At 37.2% G+C, this 18,262-nt stretch overlaps 1 long non-coding RNA gene across 3 annotated transcripts; it reads left to right on the forward strand.

The window, feature by feature from the left end:
* Positions 1-998: 998 nt before the first annotated feature.
* On the forward strand, positions 999-16,013 carry LOC112678407 (uncharacterized). 3 transcript variants are annotated; one of them, XR_007407175.1, is made up of 5 exons: positions 999-1,143; positions 2,555-2,685; positions 3,810-3,892; positions 5,872-5,908; positions 15,846-16,013. It is a non-coding gene; the product is annotated as an uncharacterized LOC112678407 (long non-coding RNA). The 3 variants fall into 3 exon arrangements; XR_003147548.3 differs by lacking the exon at positions 5,872-5,908; XR_003147549.3 differs by lacking the exons at positions 5,872-5,908; positions 15,846-16,013 and adding an exon at positions 10,540-11,642.
* The last annotated feature ends 2,249 nt before the right edge of the window (positions 16,014-18,262 follow it).

An 18,262-nucleotide genomic window follows, 5' to 3' on the forward strand; every position in this document is an offset into this window, starting at 1 on the left:
AGCCCTTGTCATCCTTTTTTTTTTATTAATTGGAGAACATTGCAGGCTTTCTCATACTACATTAACTAACCTAAATATTTATCTAGGGCTCTCTCTAAACTAACAGGCTCTGCCCTAAGCCAGTGTATTAAGCAGGGAATACATCCAGACTTCTTTAAGTTACTTTCCAAAAATAACAAATCTCTGAACATGCAGTACCCTTTAAAGCAGCGTTTAATCTGTGGGAGAATGTGGACTGTCAGTTTGGAGCTACAAAAGCCATCAAGGTTTATATTTTGTATATAAGTGCCTGTAAGGGACTCTGCTAACAAACTTGGTACATCAGATCACAGGTGAATTTGGGAGAGATCACATTCATGCACTCATTCAAAGCATAGGGAGGCTCCCTATTCTGATAGCAGCAATACTTAACAATGGTGAAGCTGGGCAGTGAGGAAGAATATTTATAATAGACTATATTGTTCAAAAAATAAGTTTATAATACAAATCATAAAAAAGATGCTATTTGTCATTAAAGCAGATTTCATTTTCCTAGGATGAGGTCTTTACATTTTCAGACATTTATCATCACTTCTAAGCACTGTCTCAGGTGACTGGCAAGTAGGGGTAGGGAATCTGTAGTGCCCTCAGCTTTCCCTGGAATTATCCATATAGAGTACATGTCAGTGAGAGACAGAGTCGTCTTATCTCTGAGACTGAAATCCTGGATGTTCTCAGGAGGACAATAATTGTGAAAAACAAGCTAGCAGCAAGTACATATCTAGCTCCCTGGGGTAATTCCTCAAAGCCTACTGATGAGGCAAGTTTACAGGATCCACTCTCCCAGAGCCAGCATCTGACACCAACACCTCTGGCAAAAGGACGCATGGCTGTAACTTACAAGTGTGGGCCAAAAGGGCGGGTTAGGAAAGGCTTGATGTGGTTTATCTCATAAGGGAAACAGAAGAGAGTTATGACCTCACCCTTAGCTTGGAGGCTTTACAGTGCCTTGGCAGATACACACTGGCCTTGGGGTTAAGCTTGTAGAAAGCCCATGTCAACAGAGGGAAACACTGTGACCACCTGTGTACTTTGGCTGCAATAGTGTGTACACAACAAGTGCATACAAAGGCCTGGGAAAAACACAGGAAAGCAAAAGTTGAGGTAGGTGCGGCTGAGTAAGATGGCTCTTCTCGGGATACCCATGAGCATCGCTTAGCCACCCAGTTCATTTAGTTTGGTCGACTTGCTCAGGCTTACCATAAAGTCCACTGTGAACCTGGAAGGAGGGCAGTTGCCAAATGGTACACACTGTGGAGGCATCCTGAGGTCACAGTGGAGCTGGACAAGTCGTCTGAAGGGGAAAGAATCTGAAGTACAATTGAAGATGACTTCACAGGAGAGTTGAAAATCAAGTTAAAGGTGACACTGAAGAGTAGTGAGCTTGAATCAGAGTAGTTCCAAATGGGCCAGGGGTTTCTGACTGATGGGTACTGTGAATCAGGAAGGAGCTCCTGACTCTGGTCCCTTCCATTGACAGAAGTGTTTATGTGGCAAGCAGGCAGCTATTTCTTATGGGGGCAGGACTAGATGTTTGATGAGGGTGTGCAGGCAACATCAACTCAGAAACCAAGCTTTCTTATCTGCACTCTGAAGGGTATTATTACAACTGGCTTCAGGTAATATTACGACTTAAAATTAAAGCATGTAAGTAATTGCATGAAATTGCAAAAAAAACAAAAGCATGAAAAGTAATTACTCTCTTACCATCCAATTCAGCTATACTTTGAGGAAGCGGAAAGGAAATCTGACTTTAGGAACATTTTCCATTGACACGCAAAAACAAACTTGCATAGCCATGACCATTTCGGTCTTATGTGATTGGTTTTGTAGTCTTGGCTTTTGACAGGTACACAGATTATATTGCCTTTGGAGTAACAAAAAATAATGTCATTCACTTGTACTTACTTCACAGAGGATTCAAGTGTTCTCACTTTCATGCCCTTATTTTCTCCTAGGAAGTCTGTGAACTATTATCTAATTTAATAGAGGATGCATATTTTACAAATAAGATAGCAGAGCTAACAAATGATAGATACAGGACTAGAATCTAGTACCTCCTTTCAATTACAACAAAGAAATAATATTGTTTTCTAAATCTTAAGTTACAGCAAAGTTCATCACTATATTTTGGCCCTGACATGCCTTTTAGTTGCTTTCTGCACCCCACTGCCTTTTCACTATACTTGGAAAAAGATGTTTGTGTAGATATATGGAAAAAGAAGTTAAATGTCATAATTTCATGCTTAGGGCAGATGGTTTATCAACATCCTCAGTCTACAGTTACTCAGGCCCACTTCCCTATGGAATTGTAAACTTCTTAGATTCCAGTGGTTGTTTAGAATCTATTACCTTTGAAAGCAATTGGTCAACATTTAATTTACCAGGCAAAGTATTGTCATATACCAAGTAGTCATATGAGGCTTTGAAAGAATTGATGTGCCTCACACAGGTTTACTTCTATAGTTTGCCGATTTTTAGTCCCTGCACTTTTAATACTATTTTTCACTAATAGTGGTTTCAACTTGATTACATGCTTGAGGCACAGCACTCACTTAAGATGTGTTTCCAGAGCTCAAGGGCCCTAAGCCATCAAGAGGCCCCCATTACTGGGACAATGTGCATTCTATTCTATTTGTAAAACAGGTAAGCACAGGGCGGGGGGGGGGGGGGGGGGAGGGGGGGGGTGTGGGGGGTGTGCATTGGTCAAGGGCCAGAAGAAAAGGCAATTACCTCACTGCATTTATCACAGCGGCGGCATACCTGAGTGCTGAGAGAATAATTTGAACCATATCTCAAGTAATTTAATTTGTAAAAAGTAGATATATGCTTCTAGGCTTCATACCAGACTAAGAGAAGAGAGGGTAGAGATGTTCCTGGAACTATGAGTGGAAAAAGTTATTTCAAACTTTTATTATCAGGTGGCAATAGAGATGAACTTTAGGTTTACCTCAGCTTAGCTTTCTTCATGGCAGTGGCAACAAGATTAAGAAGTTGAGTTTATTTTTCTATTATTTTTAGTTTTCTTATGGTTTTATTGTTTTACTTATATCTTTTCAAGTTTTTATTGAAATTCCAGTTAGTATGTAGTATAATGTTGGTTTCAGAAAAAGATTTTAGTGATCTAGTGCTCATCACAAATGCTCTCACCCATTTAACCTATCTTTGCTGTCCCCTCTCCCACCCTCCTGACAACTTGTCCTCTTCAGCAACCATCAGTTTGTTCTCTATAGCTAGGAGTCTCTCATAGTTTGCTTCCCTCTTTTTTCCCCTTCCCCGTTCATTTGTTTTATTTTGTTTCTTTAAATTTACATATGAGTGAAATCATGTGCTATTTGTCTTTCTCTGACTTATTTCACTTAGCGTAATACTCTCTAGTTCTGTCCACATTATTGCATATGGCAGAATTTCATTATTTTTTTAAGGCTCAGTAATATCCAGTTTATATCTGTATTCTTATGTGGACATTTTACAGAGAAATGGCTATTGGAAGCTGGGTATATATGAAGTACAAATCCAAGCTCTGGAGTGCTCAGTCTTGTTGGACTATTGGATAAGGCAAGGCACAGATAAATCACTGAAGTTTGATTTGAGGAATACATACCAAAATTCATCCCCCCTAATGTATCTCTGCTTTATTAAGGCTTTGCATCATTTTTCTTCAGAATTTTTATAGAGAGGCTGGAATTCTTTATTTGCATAATGCACAGCTAATCTGGAGAACAATAGTTATTTTTGAAGAAATTCACTTATCTGACAGTCTTTTCTAGGTATCTGCAAAACGATCTGAAGGATGAAGACATGTCCTGGCAAAATTACTTTGTGGAAGCTTCAAAGTCAGCTATCATTTGCGGTAAGAGAAAAATAGGTTCTGAGAAAAAAAAAGTAGGAGGCATGAAAATAGGAAATCCAGAAGTTCAAGAGGATGGAGGCTGGGAAACAGTGACAGATGGGCATAATGTTTGAGATTTATGACAAGGACTTTCATCTTGGGTATCTTAGATGTGTTCTGTTTGGGGGAGGGAGGGAACATCAAATTATATTGGTCTTGTTGCTGGTTGGAAACATGCAACCTGCATTCTGGAGAAAGGGGCAGACTAGTTGGATGTCACAGGCACAGAGGTGTCAGCTAAAGTCAGGAAAGAAGTGGAAGCCAGCTAGGGAAATTCTGTACAGTAAGAAGGCTGAGGACCAATCATGAGTAACAGCAGCATTTGCAGGGCGGGTTGGGGAAGAGGTCACAAAGACAAAGCATTTCCACAGGCAGGAAGACAGAATTTGAGAAAGGAGAAAGTGGTAAACAATGTCAAATGCTGTGGGGAGCTTAAACAAGATGATGGCTGAGGAATATTATTTAGACTTGAGAATTAGCAAGACCCTGTATTTCTGCCAGAGAAGGTTCAGTAGAGTTTTGAGGGCAGAATCCACAATCTAGTGGTAGAGGTGTAAATAATACCTAGGGAAGTAGGGCAGCCTGGGTGGCTCACTGGTTTAGCACCTGCCTTCAGCCCAGGGCGTGATCCTGGAGACCCGGGATCGAGTCCCACATCAGGCTCCCTGCATGGAGCCTGCTTCTCCCTCTGCTTGTGTCTCTGCCTCTCTCTCTCGGTGTCTCTCATGAATAAATAAATAAAATCTTAAAAAAACTAACTAGGGAAGCAGAGGAATGGCATAGAATGCTTTATTGTATAAATTCAAAAACAGAGTGCTGAGGTTTGAATTCCTGCTTTGCCATTTAGTAGCTATGCCCTTGGGCAAGTTATGAACATTTTTGTACTTCAAGTTTTACATCTAGAAAATGACAGTAATAAAGGCTGTGAGGATTAAATATTTTATTTTATATGTAAAACACTTAGAATTGTACCTGGCCTATAGTATGTGCTATATATAAATGTATTAGTATTTTTTATTATGCCTTAAAGAAGCACATATGAGAAATAAAGTTGAGAAATGTATTAGTTTTCTATGGCGGCATAACAACTTCCTATAAACTTTGAGGCTTAAAACAATAGTGACTTATTAGCTCACTGTAGGTCAGGATGCCAGGCAGAGCTTGATGGAGTTCTCTCCTCTGTTCCTCACAGTTGTGCAATCAGGGTGTTGGCTGGTCTGCATTTATTTCTGGATACTCTGAGAAAGAACCTACATTTCATTCAGGTTGTCATCAGGATTCAATTACTTGTGGTTGTAGGACTGAGATCCTTCTTTCCTTGCTATCAGACAGAGTCACTCTCCACTCCTAAAGGTCACTCACACTCCTTGCCATGTGCCACCTCCATCTTCAAAGCCCAACAATGGAGAATTCATGCATTTGATTTCTCTCACTCGCTTGGTATATGCTGTATGGCCAGTTTGTGGAAACATGCCCTGAATATCCCTATTAATATTATCTTGAGAATGTAGAGATTCTGTATTCTCTATATATTGCTGTCACACAGAATGTGAGGAACATGTTCAGCATTCAAGGTCAGAGTCTCTGGGGGTGACCACCCAGAGCATCTCCATTGTAACGAGGAGTGTCCAGATGGCAGGCCTTAGATCTTCTTAGAACACTGGCCAGGCAAGGAAGGAGAGGCTACAGATAATTGCTATATTAAGTGGCTACACTATAAAAGCAAGCTAAATGTTTGGTGCACATAAATCCTAGCAGCAGATACTTTATCCAGTCTGTGGCTCCTGGACTCCCTGCACGTAAGTTCCCCCAATAAGTCTATGTCTCAACCACTATCTCTAGGTCTTTCTTCAGCCTCATCAGATTATCACCCATCCTTGGCTTAAAGTCTGCTAAGGTGTGGTGACTCACTCACTTAACTTTCTTTTTCCCCCTACAAGAAAGAGCACCATCCCTTCTTAGAGCTCATCTTTTTAGGTAAGTCCCATAAAAAATAATCTCCCATTATTCAAGTCGGGTATGCCATATAACATAAGCAAATTATAGGAATGATATTCTGTTATATTCACAGGTCTCTCCCATACTCATACGATAGATTATACGAAAGCATGGTCATCAGGGTTCATCTTAGAGTTCTGCCTATCATAATGCAGAAAATTAAGTTTTTGTGGATTAGATTGGTATGTTTACAGTTAGAGGGCAAATAACCAGCAGAGAGGGAAATGTTAAAGAAAATAGGAGAAAAAAAAGGTGATATTTTTTCTAGAGTTATATTGTGAAAAGGAGTAGTTATATACGGTATTGAGGACAGAGCTAAATGGGTAACACTGGGAAGGAGCAGAGATATCTCTGAGACTGCAGGAAAGATGATTATAACATGTCACTGTATTCCTTGATGGTTAGTAAACAATCTCAAAACTATGGCATATAAAAATGACCAATTATTTTTCATGCATCTACAGGATCCAGCTGATTTTGGCTGAGCTCTCTCATGCATCTTTGGTTCAACTGGTCCAATTCCATATCTAAATGTTGGCTCTGCTCCATGGTTAACTCATTCTCTTTCTGGTACAAACAGGAAAATCCAGGCAACTCCTTCTCATGGTGATAATAGGTGCACAAGATTTCTCGGGGCCTAGGCACTGGTATACCACCACGTCTGCCTTATTTTAGTTGCCAGCTAGTCGTGTGTCTAGTCCTGTATGAGATTATAAGTACACCACAGAGATATGGGGGCATGGAAGAATTTACATCAATACAATCTACTAGAATGATAAGTTTGGAAACAGAACTATAAGTGGTGATGACATTTACACTTAATGGCATCTAAGTTTTTGGTAATGGGAGAAGACTATGAAATTTAATTTTTATTTGGACACAAGGAAAGTCACACAGACACACAGAAAAGATCTCTCTTTGAATGTTTACAGGGGACAATGGCTTACCTTGATTAAAGGAAATCTAAAAGGGATCTGTGGTAAATTCAAACCACTATGTAAGGCTAAATTAGAAAGCCATTTAATATTAAGGTAATGTGCTGGTTATCCTTCCATTGTAGATCCATTTTCCACCTTCTCATCTCTATACTGCAGGCAACTGTCCTGCCTGGATTGTTCTCCATTGGTCACCAGGTTCTATTTGGATTCAGCCAATAATGAAGCACTAGGAGTAAGGTCTGGGGTTTATTCTCCAGGTCTCTTCCCTGAAGATTGAGTCTTGCTACACTAGGCCATAGCACCTGTAAGGCAGCCCTCTGCATATGTTGCCACTTTAGGTTCTGGTAGTTTCTTCTTCCTCTTGCCTTTTCAGGATTAGGGATAGTAAGGCTTTCCATTTCCACTAGCCTTAATGCCTTAATGTCCTATATTCCATTTAATTGGTTTCCTAACACACTGCCCACACTTGGTATAATTTTTCTTTATTTTTTTTAATTTTTATTTATTTATTATAGTCACAGAGAGAGAGAGAGAGAGAGAGAGAGAGAGAGAGAGAGGCAGAGACATAGGCAGACAGAGAAGCAGGCTCCATGCACCGGAAGCCCGATGTGGGATTCGATGCCGGGTCTCCAGGATCGTGCCCTGGGCCAAAGGCAGGCGCCAAACCGCTGCGCCACCCAGGGATCCCGGTATAATTTTTCTAAACGTTCCTCAGTAGTCTAATTTCAGTGTGTCACCTGCTTCCTGTTAGGACTCTGATTAATCTAGTTAAGGATTTGGGACCTCATTTAGTAAGCAACGAGAAACAAAGCATTAGGAGAGGTCTATAAATGGAACTGTGTTGTGGGAAGGTTAATATGAAAGCCACAAAGAGAGAGCATTATAGGAGGCAGCAAAGCACACAGGAGACTCACAACTGTCCAGATGATAGGGCATGAGGGCCAACACCAGAGGTAGTGCTGTGGGCATGGAAAGGGAGAATGGGTGCAAAAGCAACTGTGGGAACAGAATGGATCAGTATCACAGCATTTGGTAGCAGTTAGATGGTCAGGATGAAAGAGCATGATATTTCCAAAATTTTCAGCCTTGAGAGCTAGGAGATGAGTAATACCATTAAGAACAACCAGGGATCAAACCAGGGATCACAAAAGGATACAATGTTCTGTTTTTGACATTTGGAATTTTCCATGTGATGTTCAGTGTCCTATATATAATTGGAAATGTTGAACTTGGGAGATAGATCAGGCCTGGGAATAATTTGGAGGTTGTCCACAGAGATTCAACAGTAATCAGTTTGAGGTGCAGGGAAAGAAGCAGATACAAAGAAGGGAGAAACAAAATACATGGTCTAAGCTTGGTTTGGAAATACAGTTTCTGAGACTAGGAGGAGGAAGGGAGGAGAGTAGCAGATAAACAAACTGAAACAAAAGAGTCTGTGTATTTCAACCCTTTAGTAAACTTTTTTTGAGAAACTAAATTTTTGTGGATTAGGAAGTTTGTTACTTTGTTTTTGTTTTATTTTGAGGGCCAAGCCTCCTAGCGTGGGTTTTGGTTTCTCTCATGAAGATCTTGGGCCTGGGGTGCCACTTATTTTTAAAAAGTGCAAACATTTCTTATTTTGCTTTTAGACCTTTATCATTTGATCCCTTACAAATGTAAGATCTTTTGATTAAGTGTTTTATTTTGTTTTTAAAATACTTTCACACTCAAGGACAAATAAGCTGCAGGAACAAAAATTGTATTAGCAATCCATGTCCATGCAATTCATAATACCTTCTGAGTATCATTGCTATTAATCTCGTTTCTTTGCCTATATCCTTTATGGACTTTATGTTAATCAATGATTATATTCCCATATAAAAGAAATCTAGGTCAATGGAACTTTATGTTTATGTCTATCAGAGGAATAGTCGTTTGAACATCAGTTTTTTTTTTAAATTTTTATTTATTTACGATAGTCACACACACACACACACAGAGAGAGAGAGAGAGAGAGAGAGAGAGAGAGAGGCAGAGACATAGGCAGAGGGAGAAGCAGGATCCATGCACCAGGAGCCCGACGTGGGATTCGATCCCGGGTCTCCAGGATCACGCCCTGAGCCAAAGGCAGGCGCTAAACCACTGCACCACCCAGGGATCCCTGAACATCAGTTCTTTAGAGAATTCATTTGCATAGTGAATTAAGCCTTCTAATTCATTCATTTTGAATACTTCCCTATCTATAGACATTTTTTAGAATTGGATTTTCTTAAATTAAGGCACACACTTTTTATTGGACTTTTAACTCATCTGAGACAGCGTAGAGGCAGCAGTTTGAAAACCACCTGTAGCTTATGTGAGGGAGATTGTTGACTAATATTATGACAGGTGCTATAGGCTGGGATTTTCCTGGGAACACAAGAGATGGCAGGAACCCTTTCTTTTCTTTCTTTCTGCCAGACTAGAGAACTAGAAATTTGAAGTTTACAAGAGCCAGTGTTAATGTTATCTATCTTACTAGCATCACAGCACTGTCCCTATTCCCCTGTGAACCATCCCTATGGAACCTGCCCACCTTGGCAGGCATCTATCCAAAGCAGCTTTTGCCAAGACACACCAGGCAAGCAGCTCCCAGCCAGACTGATGCCATTCTAAGTGACTCCTGTCCAGGCAATGGGGGAGACATAGCCACACATCAGCACCCCTACAGTTCCTACAGCCAAACCTCTTAGCTGGCTGTGTAGGGAGCTGGTCTTGCCCTTCAGTGCGCCTGAGAGACAGTTATGCTGACTGCTGCCTCTCTACCTAATGAGCCTATGGATGCTTCAGACAGGCCTCTCAATAGGGCAAGGAGCAAACTCTGCCCAAGGTGCCCATAGTAGGTAAAGCAGGTGACTGTAACCAACTAAGCTGAAGGCAACTGCAGCTCAGTCACATAGGAGGACACACCTGAAGCACCTGGTTCTGATGACCAGGGGGTATTGTGCTATAGGGCCCCAAAGGACTTCTTGTGTATGAGGCCCATTTTCAAGACCAAAAGATATAGGTGACCTACCTAGTACAAAGAAACAACACAGAGAGACCAATTGAGGAGACAGAATAATTCCCAAATGAAAGAACAAGACAAAATAAAAAAGAACTAAGTGAAATGGAGATAGGCAAGTTGCCTGATAAAGAATTTGAAGTAATGGCCATAGAAATACTTACTAGGAAAGAAAAAAAAATACTTACTAAGTTTGAAAAAGGCATGGGTGAACTCAAGTGAGAACTTCAACAAAAAGAAAATATAAAAAAGAACTGGGGATCTCTGGGTGGCTGAGTAGTTTAGTGCCTGCCTTTGGCCCGGGGCATGATCCTAGAGTCTCGGGATCAAGTCCCATGTCAGGCTCCCTGTGTGGAGCCTGCTTCTCCCTCTGCCAGTGTCTCTGCCTCTCTCTCTGTGTCTCTCATGAATAAATACATAACATCTTAAAAAAAAAAAAGAACTAGTCAGGGCTGAAAAATTCAGTTACAAAAACATACTAGAGGAAATCAACACAAGACTAGAAAACTAAAAATCAACAATAGACTGGAACAGATCAGTGATCTGGAAAGCAGGGTAATGGAAAGTGACCAAACTGAACAGAAAAAAAACATAGGATAGCTTATGGGAATTCTGCAGCATCATCAAGCATAATAACATTTGCATTATAGGGATCCCAGCAGTAGAAGAGAGAAACGGGGGCAGAAAACTTATGTGAAGAATAGCTGAGAAGTTCCTCAATCTGGAAAGGAAACAGCCAGATCCAGGAAGCATGGAGAGCCCCTAACAAGATGAACCCAAGGAGCACCACATCAAGACACATAACAATTAAAATAGCAAAAAAAGTAATGGTAAAAGAGAGAATCTTAAAAGGAGAAAAAGAAAATAATGATGTGCAAGAGAAACCCCATAAAGCACTCTACTGACATTTCAGCAGAAACTGCACAGGCCAAAAGAGAGTAGTGTGAAATATTCCAAATACTAAAAGGAAAAGAACCTGCAACCAAGAATACTATACCCAGAAACAGTATCATTCAGAATAGCAGGAGAGATAAAGGGTTTTCCAAACAAAATTTAAATGAGTACATTACCAGTGAACCAGCCTTAAAAGAAACATTAAAGGGAATTATTTAAGTGGAAAGAAAAGGCCATAACTAGAATTGAGAAAATTAAGAAAGGGAAAATTTTCATAAAAAGCAAACATGGTAAAATCAGTAGATTAATCACTTACAAAGCCAGTATATAGATTAAAATATAAAAGTAGTAAAATATATTTATAAAAATTAGCCAAGGGGTACATAAAATAAAATGACATAAAATATGACATACATAAGATGTGGAGGGGAGAGTAAAAATGTAGTGCTTTTAGATGTATTTGGACTTAAGTGGCCATTAACTTAATATAGACTGCTATACACATAAGATGTTATATATGAAACTAATGGTAGCCACAAATTAAAAATATATGATGCACACATACAAAAAAAATGGAGAAAGGAATCCAAGCATAGACCATAAAACTACAAGGGAAAAGAACAAGAAGAAAGTAACAGAAGAACTTCAAAAACAACTAGAAAACAACAAAATAGCAGTACATACCTATCAAAAGTCACTTTAAATGTAAGTGAACTAAATGCTACAATCCAAAGAAATAGGGAGACTGAAGAGATTAAAAAAATGACCCATCTAAATATTGCTGGAAGAGACTCATTTCAGACCTAAAGACACATACATACAAAAAGGAAAGAGATAGAAAAACGTATCATGCAAACAAAAGCAACAAACAAACAAACAAAACAATCCAGGGTAGCAACATTTATATCAGACAAAATGGAGGGTATTATGCTGAGTGAAATAAGTCAATCAGAGAAGGACAAACATTACATGGTCTCATTCATTTGGGGAATATAAAAATTAATGAAAGGGAATAAAGGGAAAGGGAGAGAAAATGATGAAAATATCAGTGAGGGTGACAAAACATGAGAGACACCTAACTCTGGGAAATGAACAAGGGGTAGTGGAAAGGGATGTGGGTGGGGGGTTGGGGTGACTGGGTGATGGGCACTGAGGGAGGCACTTGGTGGGATGACCACTGGGTGATATGCTATATGTTGAACTCCAATAAAAAAATGTTAAAAAATAGGCTTTAAAACAAAGAGTAGCAGGAGACAAAGAAGGACAATACATAATGATAAAAGGAACAATCCAATAAGAGGTTATAACAACAGTAAATATCTATGAACCAAACATAGGAGCACCTAAACATAAAGCAAATATTAACAGACATAAAGGAGAAATTGACATTAATATAATAATAGTAGGGGACATTAATATCCCACTTACATCAATGGAAAGATAATCTAGACAGAAAATCAACAAGAAAATAGTGGCTTTTAATGACACATTAGGCCAGATGGACTTAACAGGTATATATTGAATATTCCATCCCAAACCAGAATACATATATTTTTTAAGTGCATACGAAGCATTCTCCAATGTGCCAAAGAAATCCAAGATGAAATAAAAAAATACATTGACACAAAAAAAATTTCAAATCTAATGATTTAAAATCTTTGGGATGCAGCAAAAGCAGTTCTAAGAGGAAAGTTTATAGTAATATAAGCCTACCTGAAGAAGAAAAATCTCAAACAACCTAACCTTATACCTAAAGGAACGGGAAGAAGAATAAGCAAGCCCAAACCCAGCAGGAGGAAGAAATAAGAAATATTAGAGTGGAAATATGAAATGGAGACTTAAAAACAATAGAAAAGACCAGTGAAACCAAGAGCTGGTTCTTTGAAAAAAACGCAACTGATAAACCTTTAGCCAGGTTTAGCCACTCATCAAGAAATAGAAGACTTGAAGTCAGAAATGGAGAAATCAATGGAGAAATATAAAAAATTATATTATGAAAAATTATATATCAACAAACTGAATATCATAGAAGAAATGGATATGCTTCTTAGAAGCAGATGATCATCTAAAATTGAGTCAAGGAAGGAATAGAAAATTTGAACAGATTACTGGTAATGAAAAAACCTCCAATAAACAAAAGTTCAGAACCAGATGGCTTCACAGGTGAATTCTACCAAATATTTAAAGAGTTAATACCTATTCTCCTCAAACTATTCCAGAGAATACATGAAGAAGGAAAACTTCCAAATTTATTCTACAAGGACAGCCTTACCATGATATTGAAAACAGGCTAACACACTAAAAAAACAAAAAAAAAAAACAAAACAACCCCCCCCAACACAGGTAAACATCTCTGATGCACACAGATGCAAAAATTTTCAACAAATATTAACAAACTAAATCCAACAATACATTAAAAAAATCATTCACAATAAATCAAATAGGATTTATTCCAGGGATGCAAAGGTGGTGCAATATTTGCAAATCAATGTGATATATCATATTAACAACAGGAAGAGTAAAAATGATATGATCATCTCAATAGATGCAGAAAAAGCATTTGACAAAATGTGACATCTGTTGACAACAAAAACTCTCAGCAAAATGGGGTTAGAACATAATAAGACCAAATATGAAAAACCTAGAGCTCACATCATACTCAGTGGTGAAACACTGAGAGCTTTTCCTCTAAATCATGAATAAGGCAAGGATGTCCACTCTCACCACTTTTATTCAACATAGTATTTGAAGACCTAGCTACAGCAGTCAGGCAAGAAAACATAAAAGTCATCCACATTGGTAAGTTGAACTGTCACTATTTGCAGATGACAGGATATACATAGAAAACCCCAAAGACTCCATCAACCATCCCTTTGTCCCCCAACTATTAGAACTGATAAAGTCAGTAAAGTTTCAGGATAAAAATAAACATACAGAAATCTGTTGCATTTCTGTACACTAATAATAAAATAGCATAAAGGGAAATTAAGTATTTCCATTAAGTTACACCAAAAAAGATATGATACCTAGGAATAAATTTGACCAAGGAGGTAAAAGGCCTATTCTCTCAAAACTATAAGACACTGATGAAACTGAAAATGATATCAGCAAATGGAAAGATGATATATGGTACTCATATATTGAAAGAATTAATATCATTAAAATTTCCATATTACTGAAAGTAATCTACAGATTCAATGCAATTCCTACCAAATACCAATGGCACTTTTTCAAAGAATCTAGCATTTTCAAATTTTAGACTTGTATGGAACCACCAAAGACTTTAAATAGCCTAAGCAAATTTGTGAAAGAACAACAAACCTGGAGGTATCATAATTCCAGATTTTAAGATACATTACAAATCTATAGTAATAAAAGCTGGCACAAAAATAGACATGTAGTTTGATGGAATGGAAGAGTGAGCCCAGAAATAAAATGATACCTAGTTGGCAATTGAACTATGACGAAGGAGGCAAGAATATACAATGGGGAAAAGACCATGTACTCAATAAATGGCATTGGGAAAAGTGGACAGCTACATACAAAAAAAAAAAAAAATGAAACTGAGCTACTTTCTTACATCATGCACAAAAGTCAAAATGTAATAAAGACCTAAATATGAGACCTGAAATCATAAAACTTCTAAAAGAAAATGTAGGCAGTAATCTCTTAGACACTTGTCTCTGCAATGTATTTATGGTATGTCTCCTGAGACAAGGGAAACAAAAGCAAACATAACTATTGTAACTACACAAAGATAAAAACTTTTGCACAGCAAAATAATCCATTAACAAAATGAATGGCAACCTAGTGAATCAAAGAAGATCTTTGCATTGGTGGATATTGATATACCCGATAAGGGATTAATATTAAAAATGTATCATGAACTCATACAACTCAAAAAAAAAAAAAAACCAAGCAATCCAATTAAAAAATGTACAGAGACCTGAATAGATATTTTTTTTTTCTGAAGACAACCTACAGATGGCCAACAGAAAAAAATGTTCAGCATCACTAATCATCAGGGAAATGCAAGTCAAAACCACAATGAGATATCACAACAGTCAGAATGACTATTATTAAAAAGACAAGAAATAGCAAGTGTTGTTGAGGACATGGCATGAAAGGAACCCTCTGCACTGTTGATGAGAATGTAAATGGGTGCAGCCACTGTGGAAGTTAAAAATAGAAATGATCCAGTAATTTCACTACTGGTTATCTACCCAAAGAAAAGAAAACACTTGTTTTCTAGTTCGAAAAGATAGATGCTTATCTTTAAGCATAAGGGTATAAAGATACCCTTATGCTTATTGAAGCATTATTTACAATAGCCAAAGTATGGAAGCAATCCAAGTATACACTGATAGATGAATGGATAATGCAGAGATTGTATATGCATATACATATATATATATACACACATACACATACATTATATCCACTTATATATGTGTGTGTGTGTGTATATATATATATATAATGTCCATATGAAAGACTGAGATCTTGACATTTACTTAGAATATAAGTGAAATAAGTCAAATGGAGAAAGACAAATACCATATGATTTCACTTACATGTAGAATCTAATGAAACAAATGAACAAAACCCAGATCCTTAAGTGGTTGCTAGAAGGCAGGTTGGTGAAGATAGGTGAGACAAGGGATTAAGAAATGTAAATTTCTAGTTATAAAGTAAATAAGTCACAGTTAAAAGATATAAATGAAAAAATAGCATAGAGTATATAGTCAACAGTATTATAATAACATATATATGGTGACAGATGGTGACTATACACTGTGATGAGGATTGAGCGATGTATAGAATTGTCAAATCAATCTGTTGTACTCCTAAAACTAACATAAAATTGTACATAAATTGTATTTTAACAAAGATTATTGAGATAATATATTTTAAAATTAAAAATAATTTTTCACTTTGAATTTTGGATAACTAAATAGTTTTGATGGCTTGGGGATATTAGGTGGGAACTTTCATTTATTACATATCTATAGTAAGTAAATAACTTGAATCAACAAATTCAAGATGTACCTTTTAATTTCAGTTCAGAATGCTGGGGCAAACTAACACCAGGTTCCAAGAAGAGAAGAGTCACAAAGAACTGTTGCTAATGATCCTCTCATTTGTGCACCTAGCACAATTGGTAAAGGTTTGACTAAAGCACAGTTTTACTTCCACATCTATAATAAAATAGCATTTGTTTGTGGAGATATTTCTTTTCTCCAGCATCACTTGCTAACACCAATTCCTATTACTGAAGACAAGGTTTTTGGTTTGGTCAAGGTTGAAACTCTGGATTCTGGAACATGAGCCACTTTTTTGTTTTCTATGTGTCTGTTAGATCTGGTCTCCATATTAAGAAGACTTCCCTCTTATACCACATGTGGAATTCAACTTAGGGTGGAAACAAGAAAGCATTAAATCATCTGTTGAAAATCCTAAACAATTCAAAAGTCAAAACATACTACATTAGGCATTTTCATTTGGATCCCACTTGTGAGATATGTGTGATACTATGTTGAGATTAATTCAGGCTCATATGACTAGCTGGATCTGGCAAGGCTTACTTTAAATGTATAGTTAAAAAATGTATTTCCAGATCCAAATATATGTAGCAGATAATATAAAGCTAGCTGTGCCAAAACAATTTGAATTTTTGAAATACACTTAAAAAATGTATTTAGCTCTCCAGTGAGGGGTAGTTTAGAACAAGAAGCAGCAATTTGTTGTGTGAGAGCAGTGCAGTAAGACTTGTGAAATCTGTTCCATATTAGCTCTGAGAACTTGGACAGCAGATGATACTTTGAGCCTTCATTTCTTTAACTGTCAACAAGATGAATGATATTTTCTCTAGGTACCTGTGATACAGAAAGATCAAAAATGTGATGATGTGCTTGATAAACTATGAAGTTTTATACCTTGTTTACCAGTAACATTTACAGAACATTTATTAAGCACTGTGCTAGGATTATTAGGCTTGGAATAAACAAAGATGAATAATACATCTGCCTTCTAAGAATTTGTGGTCCTACACAGTGTATGGGAAACAGACATGTAAAGAAAAAAATACAACCTATTACAAATAGTGTAAAAAGGATACAGTAGAAGTTTTAAGCAGTCAATTTAGTTGGAGGAGTCAGGAAAGGATTTCCACAAAAAGTGATCTGAGTAGGTGTTACTAGATCGATGGAAATAGGAGGGTGGTGTTAGTAGATATTCTTTCAGGAAGAGGCCAATATAAACAAAGGTGATAAGGATGAAATAGCATGGCTTGTTAGAAGAACTATAAAACTACATATGTAGACTGTTTTGCTCTTGACTTATTTGTATCAGATACTTAATAGAGTGATGATCTTAAGTCAAATATCAATAAAACCAAGGGATATGAATTCTTTATGAAAGCACATAGAATATATGGACTTTTATTCCTACCTTTTCTGAATATATTCTAAATGGCAACCAGTAGTGCAAAACATAAGATTTGGACTGGATTTCATGATGCAATAAAGAGTTTGGGCAAGGTCTCAAGGATGCTAGGTGTATAAAAGGCATCATTTGTCATATTTGATAGTAGAGGTGGATTTGGAAAAAAATTAAAGTGATTTTTCAAGACATTCACTTATTCACAACTATGCATGTAAGGAAAACATGAATTATGAATTTAAAAAATACTCAAGTTATCAAAAATAAATTTAAACTACCATAATGAATATTTTCTCCTCCTTGCTCAGCTGCTCATAGTGGCTCCCACAAAACAGTCCAAATAAAAGGTCTTTACTTGACGTGTGAAAAATGACCTATGGAATCTTGTTCAATTGCATCATATATTTAACATGCGGCAGACATTTTTATTTAAAATCTCTTCCTGTGTGGATTATTGCATTTCCCACTCTGATCATTTTTTCCAAGTCTCAGGGGATTCTATATATTATACCACAGTCCATTTCTCAAAGAAATAGGGCCATATTGTCTACCATCTGTGTTTCTGATCTCCTTTTCCAGAAAAATATTCATTTTTAATTTGTCCCCTGAGTTTTGAAAATTCTCCAAGAATTCTCCATTCCCCTCTTCATGACCATGTATCCACTACTTATTCTTCCATTCTATTACTGGTTGTTCTCTAAGTCATTCTTTTTGGTTCTTTCTTATGTTCTTTTTGTTGTTGTTGTTTGGTTTTGTTTTTTTTACACTTGATTGGGGCACTTTGTCATGTGCCCAGTTTTCATCTAACTGGGACTTTGGTTACTTATGACTAAATTACTTCCTTTCCTTAAACATCACATTGAAAACAAAATTATCATTGGAGAGATTGAAGAAAGTGTGTCATTTTCTCAATTGGTAAGATCAAGTTCTCCCTTAGGATTTAAAGTCCTTTAAATTTTATTTCCTCTTCTTTTGTTGTTAACCTTTTGGAGATAAAGGTGGACAGAGGTACATTTCAAAAATGAGAACTTTGTTAAG

Source organism: Canis lupus, chromosome 29 (genome assembly GCF_003254725.2).
Source record: "Canis lupus dingo isolate Sandy chromosome 29, ASM325472v2, whole genome shotgun sequence".
In the NCBI taxonomy this organism is placed as follows: Eukaryota; Metazoa; Chordata; class Mammalia; order Carnivora; family Canidae; genus Canis; species Canis lupus.